Consider the following 15,240-nt stretch of genomic DNA (forward strand, 5'->3'; position numbering starts at 1 on the left):
AGGTCAATGGTTCTTTCCAAGGCAGCCACCTATTAGCATTGTAAAACAATGTACAAAAGTATTTGAATACAAGCAAAACAAAAGTATTTGAATATGAGAATCATTGCAGAAGATCAAAAAGTCCTCATCCCCATACCAGGCATAATATCATATTATGTGTTATGCCTATAATATTGAAAAACAAAGAGTCAGAATCAGATCTTTTAAGAACTCTGCGTTCTTGGTTTGTCCTGTCCAAAGTCCTCCCCCCAGATATAAAATAGAGGTACAACTTAGGCAATTCACACTCTATGACACGATGTCATCTCTAGTTAAGGTAAGCAGTATTTGCTTTAAGACTTGCTGTTATTTTTCAGGGGAAGTGGGGGGGATTCATGGATGCTTTATTACAACTACTGGGTTTCAGGGACTGTTTATATTTCATGGAAAAGAAAAAAAAATATCTTTAAGTACTATTTTGAAGAAAGCTTTATTCTTCTGCTACATCAATATCTGAAGATGCAAGGCAGCCAACCAGTCTGATACTAATCCAAGAACGGCAGCACCAGACCTTAAATTGCAGAGAGGAATAAAATTTCTTTTTAATGCATCTAACAATGTTAACTGACTCATATGAGATACCCTTCAGATAAGGACTTGCTCCTCAGTTTTCACCTGTCTGGAGATCTGAAAGATTTTGAGTTCAAGTATGTGATAAGGATCATAGTAGGTACTTTAGATGTAGATACTGTGATAAATAAGAGCTAACCACAGATACCTATCATTTTCCATTTAGTTATGTATAACATTAAGAACTTTCTTACTGTTTCACTATTGACTTCAGAAATTTCTGTCCTCTGTATTATGCTCTTCATCTACTTGTTTCTGCCCTGCACTTCAGTTTCCTACTGTCTTAGCTGTGCTAACCCAACTGTTAGCATGGTCATGTCATAAATTACATCAGACAACTGATATGCAAAAACAGAGGGAAGGACTGATTTCTTGAAATAGCAGATGATCTCTGCTTATTTCCCAGCTCAGGTGCACCAAGTATATTGGCATGACAAAGAAAGCAGAGCAAAGGAGCAGTAACTTCCTCTTAGAGTGCCTAAGACTATACCCCACTTTTACGCTGTAGGGTTCATAAGCATTTCTAAATAATTTATTTGAAATTGTGCTTAAATGCATTCATGAAAAGGCACATGACTGAACCAGATTGGTAGCGGATTATAAAACATCTTCTAAGGCCAACTTCAGTGCTAATTATTCATGACAAAAACACCAGTAGCACATAGGAGTTCAATAAAACTTTTGGGCATTTCATTCCAACACAGTCTGTCCAAACCAAGCACAATATGCAGCCTGTTATTTAGTACCTTACCAGTCAATCTTGGTAAAGGCTTAACAGTGAGTAAACAGAAGATCAACTGCAGGTGAGCAGATGCACCCAGATAACATACCATGAGTAATGCTGAAAACAATTCTCTGTCCTAAACAAGAATAAACTACCAGAAGCGGTCATGCCTTACAAACAACAGGCTCCCACATCTTTTGTAGTCAACGCGTAAAATCATTCTGGGGAAATAAAAATGGATTAAAGTCTACTGTAACCAACAAACCTTGCATAAGTGCTCTGGTTCAATCTAACGTACAATATGAAAGAGAAATTTAATGTGATACCAATATGCTCCTAGTAGTTTGTCATAGGTGGTATGGCCTCATTGCAAAGTGACAGTTGCGGTAAAGAGAAGTACATTTTCATGGATCAACTACCGGGGGGGGGGGGGGGGGGGAAGCATAATTCCTATAGCTAAACCTTTCTTCAGGTCAGCAACAAAATTCATGAGCTTCACTATAAGCACAGCTTGGGAGCAAATATCTTCAAGATGTAGTCCATGTCCAGTAGCAACCTATCTAGAGTTACACCTCCACCTTCTCCATTTTTTAATATCAAACTCGAAATCTAAACCAGAGATCAGTTAAAATGTATACAAGTTGATAAATGCTAAACAAAGTGACCAAAACAGCCTCAATACCAACATTTCAAAGAAGCTGTTAAGAGCAAGTGCTTGCAGTTCATACAATGTTAACAGTAATGTTTCTTCAAATTGTGTCCCTTAATATATTTCCCTTTTTACTTGACAGGCACTTTCTACTGTTTACAGATATTTTGAACAGCATAGAAATTCCCTTGCTGAACTCATACCAAAAATAGAGGCTTCAGGGATGAAACAGCATTAAAAAAAAAGCGCAATAAAGCAATGCTAAACTGAGGCAGATGCATGAAATGCAATCTTCAGACAGCAGAGAAGTCAGAAGAATTAGGGAGAGAGAAATCTGGAGAAAGATGAGAAGTGTCAGGAGGTGAGAGATGTGAAAAAGAACTTTGGTGGAGGGAGAGTGAAGCAATGGAAGAGGAGAAATCTCGTTCTAGAAAAGGAATATTGTCAGCTTCTGAAATGGTTTGAGATGACAATAACATCATCTCAAAAACTAGGAAACAAGATAAATAAGCTGAAACCAACCTCGGAAAGCAAGTGAAATATAAAATGAGAATAAAGAAAGTCACAGTTCCTTCAATGTTAATTTGTTTCCAAAAAAGATGCTTCATGTTTTCCATAGAAAGGAAACAAAATGTAAATGTATGACTCTTCATTAGCTATATTAACACTGTTCCTCTAGCTCAGCATGTGCAGCACACACAACATAGATTTTGTGATGTGTGTGGATCAGCTCAGGACAAGGTATAGTATTTGTTCTCGAGTTAGATTTAACTTTTGGAAGTTTTAATTAATGATGTTCAAGAATGACACAACTGTTAAAACCACTCTAATATAACACTTTTTGGTATTGCTTGAACTGTAGACTATGGAGAAAAGCTTTTAAGATTTAAGAAAATTATTTTAAGATTTAAGACCATTGCAACAAATTGTACCTATTTTGTATTAAGAGGAAGGTCTAGTTCTCAGTCAAAATTTAGTTTTACATACGTAACAAACAGGCCAGGCTACTGCAGTATAAATTGAATTTTTCAGTGGATTTTTGATTACTGATGTACTTAAGTTCCCCCTCTCTGTAACACTTTGAACATGCACCACCACGTTCTCCATCTTCAGAAGCCAACTACAACTTACTAACATTTAACAGAAGAGGCGAGAAAAAGGGCTTCTGACAGGATTAACTGCCTTGCTAGCTAAAGGCTCCTCTGGCTATATGAGAAGCATCACAACAAGGGGATTTTTCCCTTAAGAAATTAGTCCACCAAGTGAACCAACACAGATCGATCATAAGGTTTGAGACACACTGACAGACAGATTCTTCACTACCAGCTGAGCAGCTTTGATGCAACGGTACCAAGTCACAACACTTGCTGAGAATGTTGACCTTGCTTTAACATTTCACTTAACATTATGAAAGAAATCTGTAGCAGAATTCCCTTACATACCCAGACCTTTGCATTGTAAACATGCAAGGACACGCAAGTTACTTTGATACCTTACCAACATGAATGACCAATTTCATTGAGCAAACTGCTTTCAACATGCACACAAATACCAGAACAAGACCTAGTATTAGTAACTTTACTTAAGTAGCTTCATCTACTAGCTACTACCTATTGATGAGTATATTTGTCATTATATTAGGGGAATGAAAAAGTTATTAAAATAATCTCATGATTTAGCATAGAAAACTGCTCAACTTCTACATGAGCGTACATTATTTTTACTTGGTAAAAGAATACTTCCTCTCAAATGCTTGTGAAAACAGCTGCCTCTAAGCCAGCACCTGGATTCATCTTCACTTCCCACTTCTGGGAAACCATTTGTTAAATAACATCTTGGATTTTCTTTGTCAATAGAGTAATGCAATAAAGCATCTTTCACGCCTCCCAGAAAAATATATCTAAGGAGAAAAAAAGCTAACTTTTATTCACTCTCCTAAATAGGACACATCTTTTCTCTTAGCCATAACTAGGAACATCCAGACTACATTCTCAGTTGGCTTACCTCCACACACTCCATCTACTTCAGCAGTAGGAGCTGAAGACCTGTCTTTTAGTATCAGACTGTGCCTATGTTATTAGGCACAGGTGCCCAAATTAAACAACAAACCAATGCACCATCATCCAAATTAACTTCTACACAAATGAACAAATATCATTAGCTTAAGCATTCTATTTGTCCTAACCCCCACAAACTAGGCAGAGATTTGAAATCATACTAGACCTGAACAGTAACACACTTAACCTTGATCACAGAATAGTTATCCAATAAATGTTGCATACTTCTGAATTTGTACCATGGGTAGAGACATGCTCTGCTACCTGGTATGATTATTGCTTTGTTAGTGTGACCTTTATAAGTAGCACCTACTGTTTAGGAGACTATTCAAGGCACAGGTGGACTACTCATTTGCACAAGGGAAAGACATGAGGAAATATCTGAAAGCTTTACAATGTGAATAGATACGTTCTCATACACTCCCATTTTACTCCACATACAGCATCAGCATACTTAGTGCTGCTGAACCGATGGTTAATCTAATTAATACATACAAAGACAAGATTTAAAATCAGTCTGGTTGTGGATCCTACAGATTCCAAATTTATGCCACCCACATGTGGGTGGCAAATCTCCATTAAAAAAGAAAATGTAAATGTGAATTACTCTGTAAAAGTTCAAAATCAAAGTGCATGTTATGCTTAACTTCCCAGTATCTGAGCTCTTTCACTGTGTTTTGGATGATATTATCTAATACTTCCTAAATATTGGAAAATTACTGCACCTTTCCCATGTTCTGAAAAAAATAATTCATATTCCATATTGTTTAATTTTATAAGGAAAATGAATATATAAAGTGAGACAATTTTGTGATTTTCATTTATTGAGAATCAGATGCTTGGTCTAGAATCCACTTTTTCAAATCACAGATTACATCCTAAAGTGTGTTAATAGTATATAGAAGTAAAAAAATATTTAACTAGTTTAAACTAACCTTGTAAACCAGGAAAAAACTTGTTCATTTTCTAATTAAGGTGCAATCATGCTTTAAACAAACACTTTTGCTACCACTCATGCAATTGAGAAACACCATCTTATAATGCAGTCTATATCCAGCCACCAAGTTCACATATACAAAAATGTAGACCTCACCACTTTGAAACTGCTTTGATGACATTTCTAATCAGACCATTTCCCACAGATCACACAGACTGTGTCCATCTACTATGCAGTGTACCCAGGTTGTCCAAACTTTCTTTTTAGCTAGCCAGAAAACTCTGAGGTAGGTCCTCACCCACCCCAAAAAAAAAAAACACATTGAAACTCAGTCTCAAAATAAACCCAGAAGAGCATTGCTCAACAATGTTTAGTATACCAGATTAAGCTGTAAGAGACACCACCATATACACAAATGCTTAAATCACAAAAGATGTGCGTGTGTGTGTATATATATATATTGTACTTTTCAAATAAACCAGCAGTGACCAAGAGATGAGATAAAATAAGAAATCACAACAGACAAATATCTTAAGCACAAAAGAAAGTGATCTCACGAAAAACATGCACAGCTATTCCTGGCTGGCCATTTGTTTCAAATAGTTATGAAATTTCCTATTTCATTGCCTAGCCAAGTGAGGGAAACATTTACAAGAAAATTTACAAGTTAAAACTTAAACTTCTTCTCACCCCCCCATTCCACTGCTTTTGAAAGGACAGCTTTTGAACACAAGGATACATCTTATGAGATCCTTGCACCACATGCAAGCTACAGTCTCTTACCAGGATTTTGACAGTGATAATATTTAGAAAACAAGCAGAGACCACTGTTTGGACAGTGGCTGCCACAAGCTCGGCATTGTTTCCTTTCCTAATTCCATGTTTTAGTTTGCAAATCTTCTGTGAAGTACTGAGTGATGTCACCTCCTAGTCGCTTCCCCAAGCCCAGACACATTCCCAAGGTAAATTCAAGTACACCACTCAGAGGACAATATAGCTGCTTCTATGCCTCGTAAACACTCAGGAAGATTATTCTATTTTTACCCAGAACTGGGGGAGGAAAAAGCTACATAAGGTACTACTGAGTCACTCTGAAACCAACAGCATCTCTGCTTGACACGTTAAACTACATTGAGTGTTGGACAACAGCATACCCCAGTGAAGGCTGAATGGGAAATTATGGAAAACTCCCCATCAGTGACCTACATTCAATTTTTGGCTCTATATTCCTTCACATGCACAGGCAGTAAATCATCCCACCAGTCATTCATATACTTTGGGAGAAAAATGGATTATATTGTGCACTGAATTACTCAGCTAGTATCAACTAGCCACTGCAGGAAACACATATGCTTGCCCAATGTCACTGATATTTTTGCCGAAATCAGTTCTTCTTTAGAAACACTTGAAACATTTCAGCATTTTTAGTATATTTAATTCTCCTAAAATACATTTCATGAGAATTAGCCCTCAATTGGTCTTCTTAAGCAATTCCACCAAGTATCCTTTAGATATTCACAGATCCAAATGGTTTTCAGTTGAAGATATATTCAGACCTATACACAACTCTGATTGGGTAATTCTATTTTGTTAAGCTTAAAATTTGCATATAAACATGCTCCAAATAGCACCTTCCAAAAATTTAAAAAGCGTACTTCTGTCAGCTTCTTTAGCACCACCCTGTGTTATGCAGAGTACCAATGCCGTTACTTCATACCTAAAGCTCTTTACAGGCAGTTTTCAACTGTAATTTGAACTGATTTAATTGCAGAGCTTAGGAGTAGCTCAAGTATGTAATTTAATTTCACTTTTGTTAATCATTTTATTTGACAATACTTTTAATTTCTTCCGTCATACTACTTTCTGTAGAGCAACTGTCATTATTTATAACTGGTTTTAAAGAGGTTCCTAAGATTATCAGTTATTACATTCATCACTACATTGAATGATTTAGTTATTGAATTGTTATTTTGGAAATTAAATCCTCAATTTTCAACTACCAATTCTTACAATTTTCACCATTGAAATCTCATGAAGCTATGAAAACACAAACAATCCATTTAATAAAACTTTTCCGAATAAATCTCATCCCATGCTTCACAGTCAAGAACATGTAGAATTCAATACCTAAGATCTAGCATTTCTGCTGTAACATTTTTTGACCAAAAGAAAAGGCTATCTCCCTCAATAGCTTCATTTTTGCATAGAAAGATGCATTAATTTTCCCAGCAAGGTAGTCTTTATGACTTCAATCACCTACAAATGACAGAAGCTTTTCAGATTTACAAGTTAACTATTCTGGAACACACTCTTTGAATTTGTTTCCTCATTATCCAACTGTTTAAGTATCCATCCGTTTTAAAGGCATGCAGTAGCTGTGCTGAAATTAACACCACAACAACTGGGTCAGAAAGGAAAATAAGAGGACACAACTGTTCATTAGCAAATACCTCTCTAGCCCTGTTACCAACAGTTTAAGTAAAAACCCTCCAACACATTTTGTAAACATTTCTCATTAATTTATACCTATTTCCTTTTCATGAAATATACAAACATTGTTTCCTGCTGCAAGCCATTCACTGCAGGTTTCACTTTCTATTGAAATGGGACAGAAAAAAACAGTGAATGAGATTTCAACCAGCCTCACTACCAGAGCATTCTTCAGGCTAACAAACCCTGAATTTTTAATACTTACAAAGAAACAAGCAGTAACTTTCAACTGCCTTTGAAAATACATTATTACTTGGGACTTTTCACTCAAGTACACTTGTGCTTCAGACAGAACTGCCAGCCATGAACAGCTGCCAGGTGGTCATCCACTTGCCTGCACAAAGACAGGGACTCGACAGACCAAGTAGAAAAATCACAGTCCTGCTTTCCACCAGCATACTAACAGCTCCTGGGTTTGACCCCACAACAAACCCCACCAGTCATTAGCAGCTAGCCTTAGGGAAAGTGTTGAGACATGCTTAACTGACTCTTCACAGGAAATCTCAACGCTGCATGTAAAACAGTTTAAGCCACTACCTCCCTAGCTTGCAATTTGTACCTCTTGGGTATAGATCAAGAGTGGCCTAAATCTCTTTGATGCATGTCTAGCACAGACACCCTTCAATAATATTTTAAGCTAAATATTTATATTTTTATATATATTATATATATAAAATATATATAAACTAGGAGGCATCTTTCAGTGAAAATTTATCAATTTGAAATCATTCCAAGGGAAAAATATAAGCAAAAAAAACCAAACTTGGTAATTCCAGTTTCTGTAACTTTCTTATATTGGAACAGAGCAAAGAAAAGTCACTGAATTTATTATTTTAAAACTGGCAAAGATAATGTCTCAAGTTAATCTGCTATTGTCATTAAGTGAGGAAAAATTGTAAATCATTTCACTCTACAACTGCGCCCTACTTTAGTCTATGAGTTGAGTATTTAATTTGCACAATTGATGATGAAAATAGAAGTGCATTGGTCCAAAAATCAAGGACTAAAACTTTATAAATTCTGTGGGAAAAAATAAACCATTCTTGCATCTTAATGAGATGTGAAATGCAAGCACAATTTGCAACAGGCTTTTTAGGCTGATGTCAAGTCTGTTTCATGTAACAACTGGAAATATCAGAATGACCAACAGATCCAGGTAACTGCAGCAGCCATGTTCTATTGTTCTTACATTGTGATATAATGCTTATGTCATTTGAATCTTAATAGAGATTCAAAATCTCTGTCCCACAGCAGACAGAGAACAAGAAGCAGAGAACCCAGGCAGCAAGCAGCAGATCTAGGTCAAAGTGGGAGAGGGATTCTCTTAGAAATTATTGCAAGCATGAGAGAGCACAGAACAGGTTATATAAATTGTACTTCGTCTTCTTTTCCCACTTCTTCCAGCTATCTGTGGGACTAACAGAAAACTGTCATGTTTTTCCTCTTTGGAAGCCTCCAGGCTTTTCAGAAGAGGGAAAGAAAAAAAATGTGAACAAATTCAGTATCATAGGAAAAAAGATACACACAAAACACCTCAAAGTTCATATGGACTTCATCTGCAAGTCACTCATTTATCGCCTTCTGCTTTCATTTATAGTTTATATTTGTGTTACCTTGACCAATATTTATAAATTCAAGCAGTTTTGTGTTTCATTGTCAGCTTCACCGTCAGCTTTTGGTTACTAAATGCTTGTATGGCAAGTACTGCAGGGAATTAATTCCCTGTTTAAAAACAGTTTTAAAACACATCTATAAGCAAACACCTGAGAAGACAGAAATCTTAAGCCCTGTTAAACCTACTCAAGCTGCCACTGTCTTCCTCCAAAACTGCTTCCACCTTAAGGAGAAATGGATTCTACCAGAATTCAATGCTACAAGTTCAGTGTCACCAGGATACATGAATCAGATTCACCTACCATTTGGGCAAGGTCAACAGAAAAATGTGCTCTGAAACTCAGTTTTATTCTTTCAGATTAGCAGTTTCTCATTAATCTTCAATTTCCAACCTCGGTCACATTTGCCAAAAAGCTGAACAGAAAAAGTACATCGTATAAGGATCGAAAGTCTTCTGCTACTTACAAAACATTCCAAGCACTCCCTGGGTGAGAATTTTTCATTGATGATCAAATACTTGAGCTATGTTCAACAGTTTGTGATGTGGTCAAAAATTATGATTATCATTAGTTTCCATCACATGGAAGCAAATATTATAACTTGAAACATTATGACAAACCTCTAAGAAACTCATGAAGATTCATTTGGAAAGACTAGAGAGGTGACAGTCTGATCGTATGCTGTCATAAGAACATTCAAGACCAAATCCTGAAATATTGAGGCCTAAGTATATAAGCTCACGTAGAAGCTATAAGTTCATGCTGTTTTTATTTCAGTACATGTTATATATTATAGTTATATGCCTAAGAATTTGTACAGATTCTTTGGTGATCATCACTGCAACAAATTATTACAGATAAGTACATTAAATTTATCTAGTGCTTGCAATGGTTGTCACTGTCACACAACATATTCTGTAAACTCTCAAAGACTTCAGAAAGGTGGTTAAGAGCTACACCCTTTTTCATTCCACTTGCTCACCCACCTCATCACTTTGCCCAAAACTGTGATTTATGTTCTTTGGGGCTCGAAGACACTTTTTGTTATGATTTAAGGAAGGCTCTTAGTGCTTAACCTTTATGTAACTCTACACAGATAGAAATAATATCTAACAAAATCTTTCATAAATGCCAAGCATTTTAGCAGTCTTGCAACAGCCTAGTGTTTTGTGTTTTCTTGATCGTTTTTTTTCAATGCTCATTTTTTTACAAAGCATTTCCACAGAGAAGGAAGCTGGAACCTGTCTGTATCTTCCATGTTTTCATTCTCCCACATTCACAAGTACACCTTGAAAGAGTTCCAGTAACATTCATCCCAAACCAGTCCATCTCGGTGACACACTTGAAAACATTAAAATGCTACTCCTAAAAGCAACTGTACAGCTAAGTTTCTTGAGCAAATCACTAAGCTCTGCCAATAAAAAAGCTCAGAAAATGAAGACAGGGCTCTGTCAATAATTAAAGTCTTGTTTTTACCTGTTCATTTCTCTTCTTCATGTTAATTTTCTTTTCAAAAATTATGGTATAATGTCTTGGCATGCTCCCCAATGTTCTGCAGTTTTCATACAACTTTATTAAAGTGCTCATATTTTGCTCTATTACCTCACTCATTAAATGCACTAAATAAAACATATAACAACTGAGGTTAATCTCAACTGCTTCAATTTTATTGAATATTTCCTAAGCATTTTTCCTCCTCATGCTTTTCTTAATGGTATATTTTTTTTTATAATAACTGTTGTTCTTTGTTGTGTTGATTTTGGTGTGTGTATCTCATGCACATCTGCCTGATCTTCCTGGAATCTGTTAAACCAAAGGGAATACTAACATACCAGGATCTTCAATTTCAGCATGAATTTCTGCTGCATCACAACCTGGATTTCCTTTACACTAAGGGAGTGACTAAAATGATCAACAAAATTCATGACCTTAGTATACGCATTCAATATTTTCACAGCAGTTTCTTGCTTTTACATAAATTAGCCTTTTAAGTGCAACTGGATAGTTAGCTACATTAGACATTATGGTATATGCTTTTAAACAATTGGGTATTTGTTAGATTGGTAGTAGTTGATATTTGATCATCCCTCATCCCCACCCCCCTTTTATAATCAGGATTGAATGCTGTATATTATTTCTAGAACATCTATTGCAAGATCTCTACTAGAAGAGTTTATGGTTGTGTTCATGTTAGATCAGTTATGTCATAAAAAAACCACTGTGTTTAGTTATATGTTGCTTAGAATATTTAAAAGCAGAGTACACAAAGTTCTTTTTCTGACAATATCTGGACACTATTTTCCCCCATGAGACCTCAAACACAGCTCTGAGGCCAGGGAGCATCTGTCAACATCAACATGTGCTAGTACTAATCCTCAGACTCCCATTTCTGCAACACATTAGTTGCAAACTTCCTTCAGAGAATAGGGATAGCAACAATTTGTTGTGGTGTACCAAACAGCAAAGGCTGCTGTTGAGGACTGTGCAGGGCTCAGAGAGCTGAAAGAGCAAGTATCAACATTACTTGTTGATTCTGGCACACAGGTAGAAAGGAAGAACCTGACAACCCTGTGGTAGTGAAAAATGACTCTCCAGCATGGAATTCATAATGAAAACACTGTCTGGCACCTCATGGGCGTGGGAGGGCATTTCATGCTTTGTCAGGAGCTTAATGCAGCAACAATGAAATTTACTGATAGAAAGGTGACTGAGAATGGGTGAATACTGTAGAACCCCAGGAAAAAAAACAAGTTTTATGTCATTTTAGAAAGTATAATTTAAGAATCCTCCTATTTCTGTATAATGCAGCCCCTCTTTTTTTAAGCACAGTCAGTCTAAAAAATAAGAAAATCATTGCTGTTATACATGAAATGGAAGAAAAACCTCATCTTGTAACAGCTGATATCAATATTCATACAGAAAATAGACATTAAAAAAACATACTCATGAGGTTACCTGCTTTCCTGTTTCTTTACATATTCTCTGACTATTTACATGTTGCCTCTTAAGCTTCATGCCTGATCCCTATCCCCACCATATACACCCTTCTTTTTCCTCTGATCACAGAAAGATCAAAGAGTCTCTGCATAGTGGAGCACAAAGTTCAAGTCACATTTTCATACATTACGTCAAAGCATCTGAAAACAGCTATTTAGACCTAGCTATAAAATGTAAGTTTCACCATTACAGCAAACATTTTGTAATGAGTATTTCACAAGGCCGTCAAAAGTCTTAAAATTCTACAGGCAGCATACAGCTGCTACTTCTATGAGACACAGGGGTTTGCTGCCATTTTCTTCAGCAATGAAAAACATCAGAACGACAGTTTCCATCACCAGGTCTCTCATCTCATTTTTCCTGTCAATCTTATCTCCTTGAAGGCTCATTGTTCATTTACATATTGCTGCAGTTCCCTCCATTAGCATGCTTAAAAGTCACTGAAATTTGTTATATTAAGCAGAATACTCCATCATATGATGACAAATTCAGTAATCATTTCTTCATAAATTCAACTGAAGCATTTAAAAGTACCAAATCCATAAGGCTTATGGAGTCATTCCAGTTACAGTTTATTTACATCTCACCACTAATGAGCAGTCGCCAACTGCTGACATCCCAAGGCAACTTTCAGGACATTCAAATGTGTTAGAGGCTGTAGATCATTCCATCACCTATTTGGTCAACAACTGGAAAACAGAGCATTTCTAAACCTTATTATGTTTTTTGTTTGTGCTTATAATCAATTTAAGATCATTCATATTTTGTATTAAGGAATGCAATTCACAGAACTCTTAGAAACAGCAGAATGACTTGGTTGCAGTAGCAGGAAAAATCTTCAGCACTTGTTTTTTGGCCTTTTGCATATAAGCAATTTCAATTCAAGAACACTGGAGATTCAGGACTACATTAAGGTTGTTATTCTTAGGAAAAAAAAAGGTGGGGGGGAAGTTGACAAGCAAATATGAACTTGAAAAATACAAGCTTTTTCTCACTGCTGCTACTAGCAAGCAGAATTTCCAAAGTACATTATCAGATAGCAATTTAAAACCCATGCCACTTTACAGATACACAAACAGGATACTTAAAACTACAGAATTAACTCAGGTCTGACCATACATTTTAATCAAGTTGTAATTTTCCCCTCCACTATCTTAATGCCACCAACTTGACCAACTGCTTTAGGAAGCTTAACTACTCATTTGCAGAGGCTAGTAAAATATACAGATCAGCCTATCTAAATACAGTATATTGCTACCTCCACTCGTGTGTGGCAAGCTTCCACATAAGCACGCAGTGGAAACAGCTGAATAGCAGAGCCATTATGCACCTAAAACCATGCCCAACACAGCTATTGCAATGATTGCACGGGCTTGTTCAATCTAGCACCTCCACCTCTGCACAAGCAGATGTTACTATGCACATAGCTAGCTGCATTAAAGGAGCCCACACGCAAGTCTCATTCAAGTTTGTCACTATGTTTTTACTTGGTAGCTTTCCAAGAAAGGTGACAAAGGCCACTAAAGTGTCCAAGACCAGAGAAACTTTTGCTTACAAGGACTATCACCATTGCTAGCACTCAAATACCATCACCAGGAATAACCAGTATATTCCTGCTATACTGTGGCAACAAGCATGGCCAAAAAAATAAAATCTCTGCATTCAACTTTACTTTGGAAGAGTAAAAGTAATACTAATATCGTGAATGGAAAATGCTTGGGTTTTTTAAAGCCAATAATTCTACATACATGAAATTGTATTCCAAAATAAATTTTGTTAAAATGACAATTAAAAAGTGCCAGAAACATTTGTTAGATTAAATTCAGCTTTAATTCTGAACTTGTTTACTGGGTATTCAGTGATGCTGCAATAATGATTCACACTGCAAAAGACTTCAAAACTAGACTGTATTAAACAAGCTGGTTATGGTTATGTGGCACACAGTTTGAAACTCTCAGCAATTAACTAGAAGATACAACTGTTTAAAAATTCTATGCATTAGGACAGGTATTAAAGATCTGAAGCAAGCATTAAGATACGCGAGTTTACTAAGGTCACATATCTTAAGATACATGATTAAATAAGGGACACCATAAGTAAGACATTTCTACTGCACCAAAAATGTCAAAACCAACAATTTTAATTCCTCTGCTATTTGCACAAAACAAAATAAAATCTCATTTTTAATAAGCAATACAGTGCATTTGCAAAAAAAAAGTCACATTTTAACAAAAGCTTTATCTTAAGTGTAATTTATATAAGGACAAAACATGTTCAGCATGACTAAAGAACAAGTGGATTTAATTGTCTAATTATATACTCAAAGGGACTTAAAACCAGACAAAAGGTTCAGAAAAATAATTAGACATTTTGGTTAACAGTAATCACTGAACCATTCCAAATAGTCATACTGTAGCCCTGATTCATGCTTCCACTCTTACATCATCTTTACCTCTATGCCTACTTGTAAAAAGAGCAGCACATAAAAATTTGATAGTAAAATTATGATCTCTTTTAAAAAGCAATAATGCTTGAAATACACTAAATTTGAATAAGTCAATATTTTTGGTGCTACTTCAGGTAATTTTTAGACCTCTCCTGTGAAATTAGAGTAATGATACCCTATGACTCAAAAGCAGAAACCAAAGCAGAACTGAATATATGCTGCCAATGACAGATCAAACAGGTATGTAGGAGGTTGTGAACAATGAACTGGAAAAAGCTTTTACATGCAGAATAACTAATCATAGACTTACAGAATATATTTCAGGCTGTGTAAATGAGGGTAGTCACATTAACCCACCATAGCTATGTATGAGCTTTACAGCAGGTTAGAAAAACCATCAGATTTTAAACCTAACTGCCAAAAAAAAGAAAACTTACAAGGGCTAAATTTACATAGGTGAATTCTGAGCACTTGAGACTATGGAAAATTGTTCTGTGCCATATGTCTACATTGTGTAGGCCCACTACTCCTGATTCCCCACTATTTATGTAAAAAATTATTCCACTAGACAGCACTTGCCCATCTTCACATGTTTCATGTATCTTTAACTCAGCATGTTTCAGTCTGGGTTGGGGTTTTTTTGGGGGGAGGTGTTTAGGGTTTGTAGGTTTTTTTTGTTTTTTAGGTTTTTTTGTTGTTGTTGTTGTTTGGTTTTGGT

The 15,240-nt window shown here is 36.0% G+C and overlaps 1 protein-coding gene across 3 annotated transcripts in view; it reads right to left on the reverse strand.

Moving 5' to 3' along the window:
- The window catches only part of VAV3 (vav guanine nucleotide exchange factor 3), a 159,713-nt gene that overhangs the window by 113,111 nt on the left and 31,362 nt on the right, over positions 1-15,240 (reverse strand). The window lies entirely within an intron of this gene.

Source organism: Pezoporus occidentalis, unplaced genomic scaffold (genome assembly GCF_034315485.1).
Source record: "Pezoporus occidentalis ecotype Australia unplaced genomic scaffold, CSIRO_AGI_Poc_V1 ctg186, whole genome shotgun sequence".
NCBI lineage: Eukaryota > Metazoa > Chordata > Aves > Psittaciformes > Psittacidae > Pezoporus > Pezoporus occidentalis.